This window comes from Mytilus californianus, unplaced genomic scaffold (assembly GCF_021869535.1).
Source record: "Mytilus californianus isolate M0D057914Y unplaced genomic scaffold, xbMytCali1.0.p SCAF_6, whole genome shotgun sequence".
Lineage (NCBI taxonomy): Eukaryota > Metazoa > Mollusca > Bivalvia > Mytilida > Mytilidae > Mytilus > Mytilus californianus.
Window position 1 is genome coordinate 85,970,552 of NW_026262712.1, and position 23,352 is coordinate 85,993,903.

Below are 23,352 nucleotides of genomic sequence, written 5' to 3' on the forward strand. Positions count from 1 at the left end.
AAGGTATTTCTATACCACAGTAACCGTTAGTTTTATTATTTGTCTGTTATGACCACGTCTACAGAAAAATAAAGGATTATACGTTGCATGTATGAAAACAAACTAACAGTTGTTAAATGAATCCCGTTTATAATCAATACGTATTTTCCTTGTACAACGATTAGAATGATTGGTTAAAGACAACAACAAACTTGTCTTTCCGCAATTTACGGGTTAATTATAATAAATTGAACCAATTGCATCATGTAGACTCTATTTTCCTCATCGTGGTTTCCGAAATGTATTTGTTAGTTAAGTCTTACATCGGAAACTGAAACAATAATCCAGTATATTAGTTGTATATAATGACAAAATCCTCTCTTAAACTCATAATTTACAAATCGTCAGACACCAAGTGCTATTTATTTTATCTTTATATTTAAGGTAATATGTTAAATAATTTAATAATTAAGGGTATTTTCGTATTGAAGGTGCATATAAATACATTTTTGATTTTATTGGAAGGTACAGTGAATAAATTATACGGATATATACATGTATGTAGGACTCACATCCATGGCGGGTTCCAGATCTATGGCAGATTTCCTATCTATGGTAAATATGACGTCATGCCATTCCAAATCTATGGCAGACATTTTTAAATCCAAATCTATGGCAAATTTTCTAGTTTCCAAATCTATGGCATGATATGAATGTGGCACCCGTCGCAATGTCCAAAGGTTACGAACAAACCGGTAGTAAGTCAAAGTCAGTATTAGAAAAAACGGATTAGGTGTACGACAACGGGAGCTTGTCCATAACCATTTGTGAAATGGACCGTCCATATTGGTCAACCAAATCGTGATGGCGACCATAATATTTCCTAAGTGAGGAAGTGATATACACTGAAACAAACTTAGGAGAGAAATTATGTGCCCTGAGAGAATAAGCATTTCCTACTCTGTGCATGGTACTTGTTTGACCAAGTAATTTAACCAACAATGTATCCTTTCATTGCCGACTAAACTGCATGGGTTTTTCTCATTGTTGAAGGCCATACGATTGCCTGTAATTGCTTATATCAACTTTATTTGATCTTTGATGGATAGTTGTCTCATTGGCAATCATACCACATCTCCTTATTTTTATAGTCAAAATGAAAGTCCATTAACAAACCAACATGCAGTATGAATAAAAATATCTAAACAAATTGCCTTTTTACATAACATTTATATGTGCCTTAATAAACCTTTTAAAATTGATAACGATTTAAGTCAAAGTGGTATCTGTGATTACATCCCTCACTTTAATTACTTTGCCAGCCGTAGATACTATAATATTAACTATAATTCCTTTCCTGAGATATTCGCTTCTAAAAACAGCGTTGCCTTTATTCATCGAGGGATTAGAACGGTACAGCATATATTGTCCCTCCTCCTGTAAACCATCAAGAGGGAAAGTTGAAATTGTTTCCCTGTGTATTTGTTGGAAATAATCTGTGAGTCCCGGGTAATATGACGTTATTTAATTGTGACGCTATAGTTTACTCTTTTCCCCGGACAATTACGCAATTTCCAAATCTGACATAGATTTGGAGAAAACAAAAAAAATGTCATAGATTTATGATTTGTATGGCGTTTGTGACGTCATACTTGCCATAGATTTGAAATCTGACATAGATCTGGAAACCACCATAGATTTGAGTCCTACATATATAAGTACTAGTATGGGTTGCTTCATTATGAAACTTTCTTCGTGATAATTTTTCAATTTTTGTTTTTTCAAGCAATTTTCATTCAGAAATTATGAGGGCTCTACAGTCATCAGTGCTACAGCAGCGACTGATTAATTAAATAAATAGTTTAATGTATTAATAAAAATCACAACAAAACACCAGACACAAGGGTAAATGTATTGAATGCAGTTGCTATATTAAAAAAGAATGACAAAGTTTACAGTACGGTAATTTAAAGACTAAAATAGCAATTTAATTTAGATAGAACAAAAAATGAAGAAAAAAAAAATGAACTATTAGATAATTGCATTTCTGTATTTTTGGATGTAAGAGAAAGAAAAGTGGTCAACTATGAGTAATTGGTCGAGAACCATTGATATTTTGAATAAAGAGGAAACAACACGTCGTATTCCTGTAATGGTGTACTTATCAATTGTTTTGGTCATTGGAACAGTTGGAAATGCGCTCGTAATTATTGTTTATTTCGGATCTTTATGGAAACTGAAAGGAGCACATTGGACATTTATCAGAGCTATTGCAGTAACAGATACTTTAGCGTGTATACTAATAATTCCATATGAGTTTTACAAACAGACACATCAATTGACTTTTTTATTCCGAATGGACATGCAAATGTTTCAGAACAACCAGAGTTCACATAGTAATAACGTCGTGCCTTTTACTCGTAATAATGTCAGTAAATCGTCTGTATAAAGTTTGTTGGCCAACGAAAGCTCAGTTAAGTCCCCGCCATGCTTATGTTAGTGTTTTTATTCTTGAAATGATTGCTGCACTTCTCTCCTGGCCTCAGGTAGTAACCAGTGGAATAAATCTTGTACAGCTGGAAAATAATATCACTGGTTATGATTGTAGTTTTGCCTTAACATCTCAGAACAAGAAACACGCCACTATATACAGCGGAGTTTTATTACTAGTGTTCTTAGTATGTATAAGTGCGTTGATAACCGTTTACGGACTCATTGGACACAAACTTCAAAAGAGGAATAAATTCAAATCTAAACGCATCTCAGTCTATAGGGTGACAAGATCTGTAGTTTCTGTAACAACACACGAATCAACTGAATTAGGAGATGAAACAAGTGACAGCGAAAACGATATGGGAGAAGTAAACAATTCAACTACTCAATATAAAACAACCTCGTGTAAGAAACAAGAATCTCGAAAGTTAACAAAGATTGCATTTTCAATAAGTATTTGTTTTGTTCTTAGTTACTTGCCGTCACTTGTGGTGACTTTAACTTCTGTAATTTCAAAGGATCAAACTGTAACAAACAATTGGACTCAAGCAGTTATATCTATTTTATCACGTTTGTTCCTCATCAATAATATAATAAATGCATGGTTATATTACTGGTTAGATAAAACTTTTCGATCCAAAGTTAAAAAAATATCATCGAAATTATTAATCTAAGTGGAGAAAAGTAGAATTATAAAAGCTTTGCTTCTGTGAAATTGCATAATATTAAACAAATCAAACAAATATGCAATTTATTGGGTTTTTTTCATATCATCTGTAGTGCATTACAATATATAAGAAACAATGAGACATTAGAAATAAAATGACAAAACATTCAGAGTTGCCTTTCTTTTTACATAATAAATATCGTTAGGTTTGACTCCGCCGAACATTTTTGTACATTGCAAGCGTATATTCTTTTTATTATTTAAGAAAGTTTACATAATGATCGGACACCTGCGAAGGAAGAATCGCCGACTATTATTCGTGTGATACATCTTTACTAGTATATTGTTCCATGATCAAAGGAAATTTGTGGATAGTAATTTAACATGAGAATCTATATAAAAAAATCACAAACCTAAATTTATATCATTATGGATTCTGTTGAAGAATATGTCAACAAAAAATAATTAAAAGATCAAACTATAAACGTTATCCGAATGTGGTAAGTTCCTAAACATATAAGTCAATCCCGTAGTTGCAACCTAAAACCATGTATAAACGCTATACATCAATCAGTCATCAATAACAAAGATACATGCTTATCATTACTTCACGATAAATTCTTACTTGTCTCTGCAGACAAGGCATCCAACAATATTAAATGAAATGCACAGTATAACTATCAAAATGAGGCAGAAGATACATTGTACAGAGAGGATATTCAAAACTCATTTGTTGAGAGAAACTGACAATGCCGTGATCCAAAAAAAAAACAAACAAAAGACGACGAATAGACAAACGAGTTCACAAAACACCACACAGAAAACTTAAGACTGAGCAACACGAACCCATGCAAAACAGGCACTTCAGGAGGGTAAGCAGTTCCTACTTCACTAGTGGCACCCGTCGTGTTGCCCATGGTATGTACAAATTCGGAGATTTGTCTTACATGAAAATGTCAAGTCTTAGAAATGTAAATTGGTCTGCGAGGAAGCTACCAACGCTGACAAAGGTAATATGTCGGCTACACTGTAATCATAAAATACTAATGAATTCTTTGAATGTTTCCATGTGCTATAACTTTGACCTACGTGCCTGTTTTAGAGTGATTCTAAAACTACACAATGTTTCATTTAAACTGTCAGTAACATTGCTGCTACATCTACTTGTTCTACTAAAAGGCAAGTAAGTTGTCTAGAATATTGATTCTAAAAAACTCTGAAGAGCTTTTAAATTACTACATCGTGTGATATGACGATAATCTATGCTTTATTTAGCAAATTTTGAAGTTCTTGTCTTGTTAAAAGAAAATGAAAACGGTATTACTATGTGAAACTATATCGTGTTATGACTTAATTTAGAAAAAAAATCTTAAAACGTTGTCAGATACAATACTTGTTTTATCATTATTGTACATTGCATTATCTTACGCAATGATGTTTGTTGTTAGGTGGTTTTAAGGATATTGGACGTGTCCTAAATTTTATAAGAATGTGTGATATATTTGTTAGACTCAGATCGACGTCCGGTCTCTAATCGATGTGCGTTCCTCAAATAGACGTCCAATGTGTCATCACGTTCTCAAATCAGTGTCCAATATTTTTACCGACGTCATGAATCACCAAAACGACATCCAATCTACCAGAGGCTCCTCTCATCCCGATTTATAAATTTTTAATATCATTGAATCATTTATTTTCTAAATTGATCTTTGTTTATATCATCTGTATCGTTTTGTCTTTTTGTGAAGTAGCTTACAGAAACTATAACTTTTTTTCTTATATTGTTATCAAAATAAATGGACAAACATCAGACAATGACAATCACCGACATCATATTTGTATTACATATACATGCAAATTATTATTTTGGTGAAAGACGTTCATATTCTCGACCTACGTTGTCGTTTTCCTTTCTTTTTCGTATAAATAAATGACATGTGGGTATACCTTGTACGACAATGATAATCGAAATACATCTAGAGGGCAGTATATAGACTAAAACAATGGAAATAAAATAATAAAAACGTTTAGCCAATTGTTGAATAGTATTATTATTTGGACTATTTTTCAACAACTTTTTGAGTTTTAGGTTCAACCCACCCTTTGATAAAGTTATGATTTCATGGCAACAAGTCCGTAAAAGGACTTTGATTAGAAAAGCCAAAAATTGGACTTAAATTTGAGAATAACAAAAAAAGACGTCGAATAGAGGGAAATATAATTGGCCGTCGATTTGTAATCTTATTTTATTATGACGTCAGATTTGAACATCGTTTGAGGAACAGACATCGATTAGAGACCGGACGTCGATCTGAGTCTTACATATTTACTCTGAGTTTCTATTTGTTTTCCCTTTAGAACATGTATCACAAATAATGTTGCGTGTCCCGAATTCGAAACCTTAACATTGTAGCAAACGAAAGATCGTCTTATTCTCTTTATGAAAAGTTAGAACTTTAAACAAAGTTGCTTGTTAATTTTAGTTTAATCAATATGTTTTGCATTTGTATAACGGAAAATTGAACTCATTCATCATATACTCCCCACGTGAAGAAATTATTCCATGCCTAAAAATCGTTTGTATTAATATGTCAAATAACTTGACAAAACAAATCAAATATTTTTTGGTATTTCTATAATACACAAGTCTTTAATGCTATAATAGAATGGGAAACTGGAAGTAATTCTTTGCGTTATTAATTTTTCATTATATTCACACTTCCTACTTTGCACTTAAGGCAAGTTTTTGTTTTACTTTGACAGATCAGAAATATCTCACTTTCCTTTTCAGAAGACTCCGGTAGTGTTTTGAGGAAGAATGTTTTTTTTAATCAAGCCTGAATGCCTGATCATAATTTTGGACGATTTCGAATAAAACTGAAACTTTTACTCCTACATACATGCCGAAGATTACAAACTACCGGGAAGTCCTTTTTGATGAGATCTGTATCTACGCCTTGTTCAGTGGGAGTCAGATGAAACACATCCTCATTGATTATATATGGTATATTCGTGACTCATTTATTTTTAGACTGGTCAACAAAAGAAACAATACAAAACAATGTATTTCTGTATGTAGTAGTGGAATTGGACGCACATCACCTAGCTAAAATGTTGACCAATTGATTACAGAGTGTTGCACATGTTTTGTCATCAAAATCTTTGACACGCACAAAAAATGAGAACATCATATATTTGCAAATTTATCTCTTTTGTTTACCCCAAATGTAAAAAAAGTCGATATTCCATCTTAAAACTTGAATTCTAAACATGGGCTGACTAAAAATATTGATATACAGCGCAGATATTTGAATACTTAAATATCATCTTTGAAACTGGGTGGCTATTTTTATCATCACTTCGCACAAAATAAACTTTGACCCCTTTTTTGATAACACGGTATTTTCTCATTTTCATTCTTGTCATATGCACTGGCATCGCAAACAAATGTTTTTCATTTAATAATTCAAAAGTTTTTCCTGTTAATTATATTTTATGATAACTTTGATTTCAAACGTGTGTATCCTTTCTTTCGTTGCCTAGTATATTTTGATGAACTCTAATTTGACGTATTTGGTTTGCCTTAAGTTTCCTTTTCTGTTTTACGCCTGTTTCGCAAGTGTGGGTGCATTTATCTTTGTTTTCCCAGAAAAATCATATTTAAAAATAAAAGATATGTCTGGGAAAATTTACAAGTTTTTTTTTATAAGGGTCTATTTGAGAGAAAAACGAGAACATATTACAAATATCTGCAAGGTCTGTCAAAGTTTAAATGTTCGTTTTGATATAGAATTACCATATCATTATGATCATTACATATGTCGTAGCAACATGCTATATGCATGCATATTTAAAATTTCGTTATTTATATTATCTGCTACTGTTTTGGGATATGGATGATACATATGGGCATACATGTATGTGTGCATGTTTATTTATTTATACTGGGGATCGTACTCAGTATTTTGTTTCTTGTTATTCGTGTTTCAACTGAGTTGATTTATAAGTGTGCATCTTCATTGGCAAGAATGCCAATATGCTATCATTGTGATTACTTGAGATAATCTATATTAAAACTAACTTATTTTTGGCCACTACTTTTTCTGTTTTTCTATAGAGAAGTCCGCCATTTTTGTTTGAGGTATGATCCGAGTTCGCCACTAATGCATACACTAGAACTTCCACCTAAATGTAACAACGGTTTCGCTAATAATCAAACCGATTTTAGTGAGACCTTCGATATAAAAATGGCATTCTCTGGCAAATTTGAATGACTATTCAGGCTTTTTCATCATTTAATCCGTAGAAGAATATTTAACTCAGTCCCGGATACTCAATTTAATTAAGTGATGCTTGACATGCAGCAACGTTCACGTTTTAAAGCTCATAACACATTAATACTACGTGTTATACCAAGTACAGGGACCAAAAAATCATACGGCAATTGTTCATACAAACGGATTGAAACGATTTATTCAAGGTAATATGCAAAGGTAGTACCGACCCGAGGAAGTACTGCTCTGAAAACCATTAGTACACTCAAACTTAATTTACTGCACGACCAGATATCTTATTTTACATTACACAATTTGTAAAACAAATCCTTTATTTTACAATTGTTTTCCAACAGCTATCTGGTTGATAAACGTGTATCTTTTAATATGTTCCTTTTAATATGTTACCTATAGTTGTGTATAAATTGTAGATTTTGATATTTGCTGTGTAAATTCCAGAATTTATACGAATCAGAATCATCGATGGGCAAATTGTGTGACATACATGTACGTCGCTAATGCTTATGTTTTACCTGTAATTCACAAATACATTTTTTTTATCTATTTATTATTATTTTTGTACATATGACAGTCATTTCTATTATCAAAAGTTGATAGATATATTGTTTATTACTTGGTGACCTGTGCTGTTATATATGAACATTAGTCTCTGTCTGTACCATAGTCAACATACACTTTCACTGGAATGTGAAAAATTACCCTGGGATGCGACATCAACACCCAGAACCTGGGCATGAAGTATCAACTGTTTGATCTGTCTGTGCAAGAAAACAAGATGATTCATCGACTCCATTGCATTGAAGACGGTCTATTTTAACCTTAATCATGAACTTACAGAGTACCAGCCTTTCGATCTTTCAACGAAGAAAGGTCACACCGCGACTACCTCGGTAGATACGAGTCATGTGGTAGATTATTCGAAGCTGACTGGTGTTTGAAAGCTGAAGTCAGTAGAAGTAGGATTCTTAAGGAATTATAAGGACTTGTGTTAAGACACACTTTTATTTTTCGCTGGTGTCCCATCGTCCCATATTTCTCTCATACTTCAAGAAAAAGTTGAAGTTTTGTTGGAAAACCGGAAGTATAGTATCCGAGGTCGACCGATACCTGGGTCAAAATCAATCCCCGGGAGTGAGAATTATTGGCAAGGAAGAAGGTTGTTACTTGAATCAGTCTGTTTGGATTCCATCAATAACTAATCAGTGCAAAGAAGAACTTACTTGTCATCAGTGTAATGATTTAAAAAAGAATATAAAAAATAGGTCAAATAAAATTGAGAATGGAAATGGGGAATGTGTCAAAGAGACAACAACCCGACCATAGAACAGACAACAGCAGAAGGTCACCAACAGGTCTTCAATGCAGCGAGAAATTCCCGCACCCGGAGGCGTCCTTCAGCTGGCCCCTAAACAAATATATATACTAGTTCAGTGATAATGAACGCCATACTAAACTCCAAATTGTACACAAGAAACTAAAATTAAAAATAATACAAGACTAACAAAGGCTAGAGGCTATTCAAGCACACTGTTTATCATTGACAGCTTGATTCGATTTACGCATAACGGCAAATATTATTACATGTACATACATATACAAATTGAGAACACATTAGAATGTGCATAGTAAACTCATCGAACCTTTAAACAAACTTATTAGTAAAGGTTATCTTATTAATGTTGTAATAAGATCTTTGAATATTGTTTACATTGGCACAACTATCGATTTTGTCATCAACAAATTAAAACTCAGCTAAACTTGTATTCTTTTCGAATGGTTTTTTGGATTTTATAAATACACATCCACGTTCATTTTCTTTATAGAGATTGCTTTATCTATATATAACATTATGCGTATTTATTATAAGGTTAAATCCAAACTATCCTACTGCCTGTCGATACTTTTATTTTTTGTTTTTGGCTTTTAACTAGCTTTCAGTAACTGCGAGTACTCTCAAATCGAACTTTCGTGTTAATTTGACCTGTTACACAATTAGTAATGCATTATTGTTATTCAATGTTACTTATTTTGTGTTATATCTCGTCTCACAATTTTTAATATGTACCACCTTTGATATTTAGTATTTAGTATGACGATAAATTTCACTGCTGCTCTCGTACTATGAACAACAAATTTATTTATTTTGTAAAAAATATCTCCGTACTCCTTACAACAAAATTATTATATTTAAATTTACCTGTGTACGTTACATTGTTTGTATTTCATTTAACGCCATTTTGTCCAAGGTTATAGTTGTCTTTTTGACATTGTGTCATAGATCAAATTTATTCCTTCAGTGTATGTTTACTTATTTTTGTTTTAAAATATGTCTTTTTGATTCAGTTAAGCCATTTCTATTGATATTTTATAGTGTGTCTACTATGTTGTAATGTTACACTACTATTTCAGGTTAGGGTGAAGGTTGGCGCCTATTAAAATGTTTAAACCCGCTGCATTGGTTTGCACGTGTCCTAAGTCAAGAACCTGTTTCAGTGGTTGTCGTTTGTTGATGTGGATCTTAAGTGTTTCTCGTTTCTCGTATTTTATATAGATTAGACCGTTGGTTTTCCTGTTTGAATTGTTTTACACTAGTCACTAGGCCCTTTGTAGCTTGATGTTCGGTGTGAGTCAAGGCTCCGTTTTGAAGACCGTACTTTGACTATAATTGTTTACTTTTTACACATTGTGACTTGGATGGAGAGTTGTCTCATTGACACTCATACCACGTCTTCTTATTCTATATATTATATAACCAATCACGTGTACGGATAGATACAAATTGCAAGTTGCATCCTTCTTTATTTCTTGTACAATTAAGGGCAAATGTTGTAATTTGTAGGCAATTCGTTATTTGTAGCTCCGTTGTCTTATCCGATCATTTGGTTTTACACGGGAAAGACTGAAAAATATAATCTACTAGTACAATAAAAATTGGCATAGGTCCGATTCTTTAAAAAAAAAAGTTGACAATAATTAATTGATTATTAAACATATTCAAGGAATGAGCTTTTAGTGTTACTAAACCTGTTTCTAAATAAAAAATACATGTACAAAGAATTTTAGCAACTCTTTGTATGTTTGTCGAGACCTGAAGCATGAAGGTTGCAGTAACACTGCAGACAAAGGGTAAAATATTTCACGGGGAAAGTGTGGTTAAATAACATTGAAACCATCGTGCATTAAAATTTAGCTGTTAAACGTGCGTTTGTCATTTCTACTTTGAAATGCCGCTATGCGAAGATCGGGCCATGTTACAGGCCGTCTTTGTTTCGACATTTTCAAACAGAGGTCACGCGACAAATCAACGTTCACCAAAACACAATTGCATGCCTTGGGGAAAGATAAATTTACACTGGACCAGCTCAAGTGGTATCACTAATCCAACCCAAGATACGTATATCCTGGTGTTACAATAACGTAATCAAACAGTCACTGACACGACCATTACTACTGATATCCCAGGTTTGCGTAGATATTTTTGCCAGCCATCCGTAACAGACTTTTCCGACGCAAAATTCGACCAAGTGGAATTTATATTGGATCAGTTTTCCTGAAGGTACACAAAATGCAAGTATTCGTTGGTATTATACATAAATGGATGTGCATTTAGTAATTGGTGCCGACATTGGGTCAGCAATGAGTCACTTTTTACCTCTCAAAGGTTTGATGGCCGAACCAGCGTATACAGGTGTCGCAATAAGCGTTTCGCCTGCTGCCCTCGTACAGTATGTTTACAGATTTGCCAATAGTAGTGTCAATATGTTTGCAATAGTCTACATCAGCAGAATAAACCTTGGAGTACCCAAGGAAATTAAACTGCACGAACATATTTTTCAGCCATATGATCAACATTATTGGGCGACAAAGAAAGATGTTTCGATAAGATAATGCCTGGCCCTATTCAACACAGATAACCATGGATGTTTTTTGTTTTAACTCAGAACAACATTGATGTTTCGATAAGATAATGCCTGGCCCTATTCAACACAGATAACCATGGATGTTTTTTGTTTTAACTCAGAACAACATTAATGTATTGACACGGCCCCTACGAGTCACCGGATTGAACCCCCTAGAACATCTTTTGGACGAACTTGATAGACGGGTCCATCAACACCAACCCCATCTTAATATTGGACCAAATCAGCGAAGGATACCACTGGTCCTTATTCAAGATTTGATTCGATCCATGCCAAGAAGATGTAGTACAATATTAAAATGTTAGCCCCACATTGTGGTCACAATAATTACTGATTTTGTCACCTGAAATTGACCAAATATATCATATGTGACTGTTTTAATCAATTCTTTGTTCAATATTTATTATATTTAAATGCATTTCTTTTTTGTATAGTCTATTAGGAGAAAAAAAAACTTCTGCTTCCTCATAGGCTACATGTTTGTACTATATTGTTTCACTTTCGATAGTTATGATTCAAATTTATTTTAAAATATACTCGCATATTTAAAATCTAAATTAATTTTAACTATCTCAAGTGGACAAATATCGTAACTCATTGGTAACAGAGGGAGAATCTACATGTAAATGATCTTGAATAAGGGACGGAATATGTTTACTGTCACTGGAAAACAAAGGCACACTTCAGAGCTTTCCAACAATCTATGGACTATATTAGAAGGGTTGATGCGAGGGTCGTTAAACGTGGATTTATGAAATAACAGATTCTTATTCACTGTTGTTTGTCAATTGAAATTGCTTTGTTGATAAATTGGTTATTATCATATTTGCGGTTAAAAAAACTTGATATAATATCATAAATGCATTGTTAAAGGTTCGAATGAGTTAACACATGCAGTCTTATTAACTAAAAGTAGAGAACAAAAAGGAACTGGTACTTCAATTTACCTACGAACATAACTACTTATTATCGTACGCTTCATTTAACGTGCAACCATGCAAAGACTGTCAGATGAAAGTAAGCAGAAAGAGATAAAAAAGACAATAGTTAGGTACACAATTATGTAATGTAATATATTGTACTAGCATTTGAAGACAATAATAAAAGACAGATAATTTATTTGGCTCTCCATGGAGTTACCACAAATGACCTCTTAAAAGCAGAAAGAAAATTCAATTCGTACACAAAAAATTACAAGATCATATTTATTATGAATTTATAATTGATGTAAAACAAGAGGATACATTTAGCCACTTTTATTGTATAATTGCATGAGATATATTGCAAAACAAAATTATTTCGATAAATTATTAACTCCGTTTGATAAGGTGTAAAGTTTATTTCACGAAAATTGTTTAACTTTACTTCATTGTGCAGAAAATTAAATATAATGTGATGTACATCTGTAATTTCAAACTCATATGTCAATTTATTCCACTAAGTGCTAAATTACAGTGTAATACAGTGACTAATTTAATAATTACTGATAGATGTATGATGAATATTGACATAAAAGTAACAGTCCTTAAAACTGAATTGAATTGTGGAATGTAGAAAGAAATACGTACAGAGAAGTTCAAATGCTTTCCTCAATGATATATGACATCTTAGGTAATCGTATTTGAAGAGTTGTCTCATTGGCAATCATACCACATCTTCCTATTTTAATTTTTCACATCGATATTATACTAGAAGCGACTCATCGTAGTTTCATTGCAATACCGTCGACATGATAGTCAGTGTCAGTAATTTGGACCTGAACTAGAGATTAATAAACGTTTATAATTCTTTATAAATCATGAATCATTTATGGAAATTTACAAAATTCAAGTAGATGTACAAATGTAGGAGGAATGTTAGTAATGGATTTCCGTTCAGATTACACATGTTTTTTTTTAAACATATGTCACTTCACCCTTCTTCAAATAATGCTCCCGTCGGACCGGCACTATCAAGAATAAACTTATATATTGCAGATACTTTTTTTATTTATCTTAAGCAGTTGAAGTTACATTATAAGATGGGTGTTGCTACTCTTTAATGTCTAGTTAACATATACGTATCTTCATTTATTCTGTCGTTCGCTGTTTTATTTTGGGTATTTTGGCTAGAATTGAACGCAGAGAAGCTCTTTGATAACCCAAAATAAGTCGAAATTTCTACTGATGAACTAATAGTCCTTAATGCTATCATTTATCTAGTGCTTTGATACTTACAAGAGTAGATCTAATTTTTGAGGAATTAGTTCATGATTATGTACTTTTACAAGAACTTATTTTCTTACTCTTACAAACTATGTAGATGGTTTTAAGGGCAAAAAAAACCTTTTCCAGAGGCGAACATTTCGAAATTAACATCACATCTTTATATTTTAAAAACTAGGTCGAAATAGCTGCTAGTAGACTGTCAGTCGCTACTGTACCATTTGCCAATAGTAGCCAGGTCTACGGTTCTGGTCTGATTTAAGACATACTGTGTGTCGCCTAACACGCTGTAGCCACTTTTTAAACATGACGAACCATTCTATTGAATGACTTTGTCATTATCTTTTATGGTACAAATTCCTTGCTTTTGCTGATGGCAGAAATATTTTATCCAAGCACCATTCATATAGCTGTCCTCTCATTGAAGTTTAGTGACCTTTCATTTAATTTGAGATTATGTATAGCTGAAATTATTATTTAGCTGAAACTTATATATGTATAAAAGTATGTAAAATGCGTTTTGTCGAAATATACTATAAATTTTCACTATTTGGTTTTTGGAAAATGTTGTTTGTGCTGTATTTAGACCCCTCTACCAAGAAATTTGTTTTGCATGCACACGTATAAAAATTGCGGTTTTTATCCAACGCAATCATAGGTTTGAACGTTGCTTTCAATTTAGACTTGTTTATAAAAGTATGTATATATATATATATATATATATATAAAGTTTTCTTCAGTAATGCACAGAATTATATATTTAAAATGTTTATTTTATTCCAATATATATATATGCAGGAGTTCGAATCCCGGCTTCCGCAAATTTGCAGATTTAACATTGTTGTGCTGATATTTAGAGTTATTATATATATATCGGGATCTTTTATAGTTTACTATACATGTACGATATGAGTTTTACTCATTGATGAAGGCCGTAAGTTATGATGACATTGTGCTGTTGGTTACATACTTGTTCTATGGTCGTTGTGGCAATTGTGCCACGTCTCCTTATTATTTTGCGTATGTATTGTTATATGGCAATCAAATTGTGACATTTAAAAAAAGATTGTCATTTATTTATCATTATCATCAGTATGTTTTTTCCTGTCAATGCACGATTTTTGCGTTTCCTATTATGACTTCCTTGATAGGGGTTGCTGTTTACAAGGAAGATATTGAACCATGGTCTAAACAGACATATTTAGGTTAATGATGACCACGGATATACCATGGAAGTAGTATACATGGAAGTAATATCATAGTTATGTTCTTTGACGCCTTTCTTTCTTTTTTAAAACATTTCACCGAATAAGACTTATGTCCGGGTTTTTACTGTCAATAACTACTAGACGGGTTTAACTAATGCTGTGCTTGAAACTGACTAGAAGTTGAATTTTGAAACAAACAAAAAAATCTAAATGATGAAGTTTACTGGCGTTAATGTTATTATGAGGATATTAATAGCTTAAACAAATTTTAAAAAATTGAACAATAGCAAAGCAATCCCTTTAAAAAAAAAGTTTGAAATTAAACATAACCTTAATATTAAATAAAGCTAATACGCTTCCCAAAACTCAAATTACTGGATCCGAAGTTTGCAAGAATAGTAATTTGCAATATATGATTAAAAAAAAAACAGGAATTTAATTTAACTTTAGAATAAATAGCATTTTATTTTAACATTAAGTTTTAGTATATTACCTCACATACATGTAATGAAGTAGTATTTGATGTAAAGAGCTGGACTAAAATATTGGCTGTGAAATAAGATTTTTAGATATTGAATTTATTGATTTGAACTGTAAATAAACAAAAAAGATAGTTCCTCACTAAAATATTACATGATTTCTATTCATACTCACAATTAGGAAACATACAATTTCTACCATCTCATGGTTCAGTTGTGTCATCTAATCTATAAAACATAATTTATTATTATTTCCAAAATTATAAGAAAGTCCTTACAATCACCAAAAAAGGAAGTCATGCATTAATTATAAACATTGAACTGACAATGAAACAAATTCTTGAAAACCATCAATCAAGAGATCACTTGAGCCTTGAGCTCTTTACAATATTCTAAGATTGTAAGAGAATGAAAGTCCCTTTCTTCATGATAATTACTCGCTAACGCTGATACTCAACCATGGAAAAAGGGATTAGCATTCTCCTACTTATACATATGCGTTAAAAGTACTTGCTATATCTTAACTTCGTTGTTAAATGAAGGAATCAGAAAACAAATTCAGCCTTATTAACTAGAAATAGAGTAGAAAAAGGAACTGGTACATCAATTTACCATCTAACATAACTAGTTATAATCTTACGCGTCGTTTAACGTACAACCATACAGTGACTGTTAGTTGAAAGTACGTAGAAAGTTGAGAGAGAAAAAAAAAACAACAGTACATTTATTGTCGAAGTATGCATCTGGTGTAGTAACATTGGTACCATTAATATTATAAGGTATAACCTTATGTACTACCGATTGTAAGGGGGTAATAAAAGACAGAATTTATTTGACTGTCCATGCATGTAATTACCAAAGAAGATACATCTTTTAATTCAACAAGATCATTCCATTTGCAAACAAAAATCACAAGAACATATTATTATTGAAGATATAATTAATTCTAAACAACATAATACATGCAATAACAACTTGTAATATGAAATTAAATGCACTATTTTCCGTTTACCATTGTATTAGGTTTATTTCACAAGACACGTTTTACAGTTTTTCGTTGTTGTACAGAAAATCAAATATAATGTGATGTATATCTGTAACTTCAAACTCAAATGTCAACCTATTTCAGAAAATTGCACTGTGAAACAGTGACTAATTTTATAACATTAGATACATGTATGATGAAAATGACATCAAAGTAAGAGTACTTGAAACTGAATTGAATTGTAGAATATAGGAATATATACTTACAGAGTAATTCAAGTGCTTTCTCAATGATATATGACATCTTATATAATTGTACTCTCTTTATTGTAATACCATCAACATGAAAGTAAGTAATCAGGACTTCGACTTTATAAATTAATGAAATTGCTAAATTTTTTTAATCATGATTCATTTATTGAAATTAGCAAAATTCAAGTACGTGCACTGTACTACCGTAGAAGGAATGTTAGAACTGGAATTCCGTTCGTATTACACATTGCTTTGTTTTATATACTTCATGTATAAGTATGATGTTTTCTCACAAACCAAAATATTACATTTAATATTGATTATGGCCCGAAAGTATATAATTTTTTTTCATTTTGTAATTGTCAAGCACACCATGACCACAGTAATGAATAAATTGAAAAGGTTGAAGAAAAATAACGAATTTAATTTACTTCATTTTTGACAAACAAAAGCATGTCTTGGGTTCTAAAAATGGAAGATTCTAGGGGCCGTCTTAAACTTGCACTTAAGTGAGAGTGTGTTTAGTTTTGTTCTGTGTTGAAAGCCTCTCTGTGACTTTGAGATGAAAAACAGCAATACAAGCGCTGTTCCTGTGCTTTTTGTGTGTTTTGTGCTGTGCATGTACTGCTTTAGTGTCATGGATGGTTACCCCATATTTTTCTCTTTTTTTCTAATGACTGTGGCTACTCTTTAAAAAATGAAAACAGAAAAAAAAAAAACGTTAAATAATTTCATTCGTCCGAAGCGCCTTTATGGATTTACCTTCATCAGGAACACTCATTGCCGAATATTTGAAAGCCGAGGATGTACAAGAACCGAAACAGTTGAAGAGCTATATGACAAAAAAATACCTAAACAATAGCCAAATCCGTCTAAGGTCAACTTTGCCTGAAGGAGTTGAAACCTTAGTTTCTTTATAAACGGACAATTTTAGAAAGGTTTGTTATATAAATCATGTCAGTACCGAAGTACTGACTACTGAGCTGATGGGTCATGTTTACCTATACATATCTTCACGCCTTTCTACAGCTTCGGCCGTTCAATGTTTTAGAATGTTGTCTTAAATTGAACGCAGAGAAGCTCTTTGTAAACTAACTAAATTGAATCTAGTACTGATGAAGTGATAGTCTTTGAGGTTATCATTAGTGCTTCGGTACTGGCAAAAGTGATTACGTGCATTGTCTTTGAGGAATTAGTTCATATGTTACCATGCTACAATGATACGCAGTTTAAATTATGTCTTCATACTTATACACGTATCTTTCTAAGACTATAACTTTGCAAGTCACCAGAAAATACCATGCATCCTGTCTTGGATTTTCCAAATTACATGTACTATAGTGTGTCGGTAAGTTTAACGCATTATCTTGCAATTGGTCATGGTGTAAATGGTGTATTTCGGTTGTAAAGTACCATTGTATAAATTGTGTGATTGTACTAATCCTAAGCATGTACTAAGTAAGTCTCTTATGAATACTGACCTGTCGACTTTGTCTATGTTGTTCAGTCCGATGTCGCTCTCAAACGTATTATGAAGACGGTTTTAGGACGGAAAATCTATTCTTGAAGCGTACGTGACGAAATTGGCATCACAGATGTATACTTTTAACAACTCGGTCGGTACAGCTGCTAGGACTACGGTTATGTCATGATTTCAGTGATACTTTTTGTGTCGCCTGACAACGATACTGTAGCTAATTTTATACACGACGAACCATTCTATCGAATGACTGTTTATCATAAACTTATATAGTACAAATTCCGTGTCTTTGGCGATCGCCGAGTATTTTTGGTTATGCATCAATCACATTGTCATAACTATCCTCTCATTGAAGTTTGGTGACCTATTCCATTGAAGTTAAAATAAGGCATACCACATTTATACAGTTATGTCTGATACACTTCTTGGCTTACAACGTGAAATTGATAGTACGCGTCGTTTGAGAACTAAACTTTACCAAATAAATGTTCAATTTTCTCAATGTGAACTTTTCATTTTTATTTGGCAACCTTCCAGCAGCACCTCCATATGTAGACACACGTATTGATGACACCAGAAAATCATATGCAATTTGGATTTGAAAAACATCTGCGGGCGATTGATGTATTCTTATGTGCGACTATAAAGTCGTTGGAGCTGGAATGTACTTTATGCAGTTATAAACAATATGAATTACGTTACAATAAAAACTGCTATCATTATGCAAATAACTACATCGGTTTTCATCTGCATTTGCTAACGTCACAGTACCCAAATTGCACCTATTCAACAAAAATAGCTGCGGAAATCTTACAAGTTTTCTTTGAGGCTAAATAATTTGTATTTTCATGATTTGACATTATACACGTCTTTCAACATAGGTAAATATATTTAAATATACACAAAAGGTTCACAGTATATATCAACAGATGAAGCATTCACTAGAAAAAGTAAAATCTACGGAAACGTCGCCATGCGACGTTCACAAAAAGTCATCTCTTAAAAATGAGCAAATAAAATATGTTACCAGCATCCATTTCTTTAAAAAATGAATACTAAGCATGGATTAATGTCAAATTGTTCTAAATATTTGAAGAAATAAAACAAAACGTCTGTTATTCAATTTTTAAGGATGTGGATTTAAGCATGGATGCAATTTGGGTACACCTCATTACAGAATCATGGATCGTTTGGAGGTCAGTTCAAACCCATTTTTCTATGATTCACTATCATGGATTCAAAATTGAATTGATGTAACTATATAGTAAATAAGGATACATCTACAAAATAAACACAGAATGGAAACTTTTATCTGGATCATTAAAAAAAACGTAGGTGAACAAACTGTCAAAATATGTGCAATTTGGGTACCCTCACGTTACATGTAATATATATACACGACTTGTTAATTGTTTTGTTTTTTTATATTTCGTAATCTTTTAAATTAGTTTTAATGTTTATGTGAGATACCTTTTTATTCGGTTGGCATTGGAAAATTCTGAGAAATCTTTAGTGCTGGATGTTAAATGTTTTAGTTAAATATTAATTTCGGCTATACACAGATTTCAATTTGTTTACATGCTCATTTGAGAATATGTATTTTTGTGATAAATATAAAGGATGTCAGTGTTTGATGTCAAACTTTGGTTGGATAATTTTTCCAAGGTAGGTTTTATCCCGGAGTCTTGTATATCTTTCTATACGATATGATTTTTGCTCATTGATGAAGGCCGTAAGTTATGGTGATATTTTGCTGTTGTTAACATCCTTATTCTTCAGTCTGTTCATCATACCATGATTCCTTATTTTTATATTGTGTATCGGTTGTTATATGGCAATCAATATGTGACACTTTAACGAATTTTATCATTTATTCTTTATTATCATATATAAGTATGTTTCTTCCTGTCGATGATTAAAACTTGAGTTTCCTTTCGTGATTTCCTTGATTAGAGTGTTGCTGTTTAAAAGGAAGCTATTGAACCAGAGGTGAGTTATCGTCAAGTTGAAGTCTTCTCGAAACAGACATTATCATGTTTTGGTTGGCCTTTATGGATTATCTATGTCAAGGATATGTACAATTGATCGCAACCACAATCACGTCCTTCTTTCTTTACTTATTGCATCGCCAAATGCGATTTATTATCGGGTTTTGACTTGCCATTCAACTAAAACGGGTACAACTAAATGTAGTGGAGCAGGATATTGCCTCCTGAGTTCACCCTGTTGTTTTTGGAGGAGTTCGATTACTTTTGCTTAAGGAGGCATTCTTCGGAGGTTTCAGTCTCGTTGAAATCTCGTTCGGAAATTATTTCCAAAACATGTTTTTCAAATGGAAAATATCAATGAATATAAAAAAATATTATAATCAAACTAAACTTTGTGAAACAATTGTGTACTTACAAGAAGTAGTTTTTGAATAATAAAATTTTCAAATTGTATAACCGATCTGGTAAGTGTCATCAGCCAAACTGCTGAGAAAATAGGTGAGGGTACAAAAAAATGCTTTTACCAAAGATATGTGCATCCATATCAATGTTTTCTTTTCAAAATTCTTAGATATGTATTTTTTTCAATCATTTATTACAAAGAAGTTGAAATAACATGCTTTTGTTCTAAAAAAAAGAAAGAGAAAAAGCCCAAATTTACAAAATTGACAGCATTTTCAATTTGACACGAAAAAGCAACAAAATTTTATAAAACTTTCTAATATTTACACTAACCAATAGTTTTTTTTAGTTAAATTTATTCAGATTGGTCCACTTCATCTTTAGTGAAAGTATGAAAAAAAGTTTGATTGTGAAATTGTGATTTTTTTCATGATAATAGCCCAAAAATGTGTAAAAATTGATGAAAAATTAAAAAAAATGATAAAAAAGGGTACTTTCAAATGGCCGTAGCAAAAAAAAACAAGAGGTGCATCACCATGTGATTTTTTTTTCATCAGTTACTTTCTTACAGTCATATAAACCCAAACATCAGGTTAAGAAAAAAAATTTAATTCTAGAAATTTTTGGCTCCTCAGAGGTGTACATACTTAAGTTTTCTGTTTTTATTTTCAATGTCTGTGTTATTTATGTTTGTCCAAACAAACTTGCATTTACACTTCAACTTCCACATTCGAGTCATGTTTTAGGGTTAAAGAATTTACACGCACTAAAGGTAATATGTTTTTGTATTTTGTAAGGTTAGACGAAATATCTACAAATCCACGTCAATGACTGTAACTATTGGGTTTTAACATTGGCAACGCGACGGATATCACTAGAAGGGCGAGAAGACTAGTAACTAGTCCGCAGCACCTCAATTTGCCCCCGGGTTTTGGTATGACATTGGTTAAAGTTGAACATTTTAAAGTTTTCTGTGTAGTGTTTGTCTTTTCCTCTTTTTTCCATTAGTCAAGATGGTATTTGATTTTGTCTTCGCCTCGTGGTTTTTGATTGCCTCCTTGAGATCTTCTTACTCTTTTTCTTCAGCGGATACGACCGAATGTGTGCGTATGAAAAAATGCCATTGAAAACAAGTAATAAAGACGCACTATGACCAATGCAACATGTTAAAATATTAGTAACCAAAATTAATCAATGAAAATAAACGTACAAACGTATTATTTTATTATAAATTAGGTCGTTAGTAATATTGCATTGTATCATATTTGTTTTTGGGGCCTATTATAGCCAACTATACGGTATGGATTTTTCTTATTGTTGAAGGTCATACGGTTGCCTATAATTGCTTACATCCACTTCACTTGAATTGTGGTGGATAGTTGTCTTATTGGCAATCCTACCAAACCTCCTTATTTTTATATAGCAAGTGTGCGGTTAAAAAAAGATCCTGAAGTTTTCGTAGGGTGACAGTTATAGTATTTGTTACGCTTGTAATACCTGGATGTAAATTTCAAGTTGTTAATGTCTTGCCTTGTCATTATGGTCGAATTGCTGACCACATTAAAACTGTGACAACCTTACATTTTATTTAACATATTGTCGATCGTATAGGTTCATATGATTTACAATGCATAAAAACCTCCCAGACAGATTTTCTTTTGACCTTCAGATGTACCTATAATAGTAACAGCGATAAAACAATTATTGTATACAAAAACTCTTCCGTGGTAGTTTTCATTGCGCTAAAGAAAAGGTAGATAAGTTTGCACAGTTATCAATATAAAGGTTATAATAAGTATGGTTTCCTTATTATTGATGGAAATCCAACAGAAGGACAAATGACTAGCAATGTAAGTAGAAATGAATGAATGTTTCTATTCTTTTATTTGCTTTTGGATCTGAACAATATGGCAAACAAACTAATTTGATTTTACAATTTACATATATTATTTCATAAATGACCCCCTTCTTAAAGTATAGAAAGCTATTATTTTGCATTTACTTTAATATTATGGTGTACATTAGATATCTTCTATCGGGCTTATGCCAATGGGGTATACGTAGTATTTGTTCCGGTCTTTAAAGTTTATTTGCGGTGAGGATTTTCGAATTCTGATGCTGTTCAAATTTCTTTCTTCGGTAAGCTGTTAACATATTTGTGAAGCAAGTGCAATTTTATTCAGTTCATTGAATCTAGTACCATTTTCCGTACGTACATTTAGATCGCAATCACAAAAATTACAAATGATTACACTGGTATGTATTTCACTTTGTTACGAAATATCCATAGATGTTCAGAGGAGTTCCGTTTTCATAATTAAATGAAATCAAGATACTATCTGGCGATAATTTTTTAATCTCAAATACAAAAAAAGAAATTTCATTACATGTGGGTTTAAAGACATTTGGTATTATAACGATTTATGAGTAAACTACAGGCGTCACTTGTCCAGTAGGAGATACTTAACTTCATGAATAATTTTTGAGTTCCACACCAGCACAGGGCTTTATTTTGGTTCGTTTGCTCATCTTTTTACTTTTCTGTGTATTTGTGATGTACAGTTTTTGTTTGTCTTTGTTCATTTTCCTTTCGTCATGGTTTTGTCTGTCCTTCTTGGAGCCTCGGTGACCGGGTGATCTAATTACTTGAACTACTGTATCATTAGCCTGTCAACACTGAGGTCGTGAGTTCGCATCCCGCACGTTGAAGGTGCGCTCGACTCTAATCTTTATTGACTAGGACTGCCAGTTCTCCTAACGTCTTTGGTTCTCTCCGGGCATTCCGGCTTCCTCCACCAATAAAAACTGACCGTCTCGAAGTAGAATTAAACACCAATCAATCAATCGATCAATCAGTCCTTATATTCGACGTATTTTCCTTCTTTTTATCTACGTACTTTTGTTTATCTGACATTCAACTATCAATACATAATTTCTTTGCACTTCCTGTTGATTTATTCCTGTTATTCTGATAAACAGATAGTATTACACCATTTAAAGG

The 23,352-nt window shown here is 32.4% G+C and overlaps 1 long non-coding RNA gene across 1 annotated transcript; it reads left to right on the forward strand.

The window, feature by feature from the left end:
* Positions 1–384: 384 nt before the first annotated feature.
* On the forward strand, positions 385–7,233 carry LOC127706542 (uncharacterized). The gene is made up of 2 exons (XR_007984535.1): positions 385–423; positions 5,931–7,233. It is a non-coding gene; the product is annotated as an uncharacterized LOC127706542 (long non-coding RNA).
* The last annotated feature ends 16,119 nt before the right edge of the window (positions 7,234–23,352 follow it).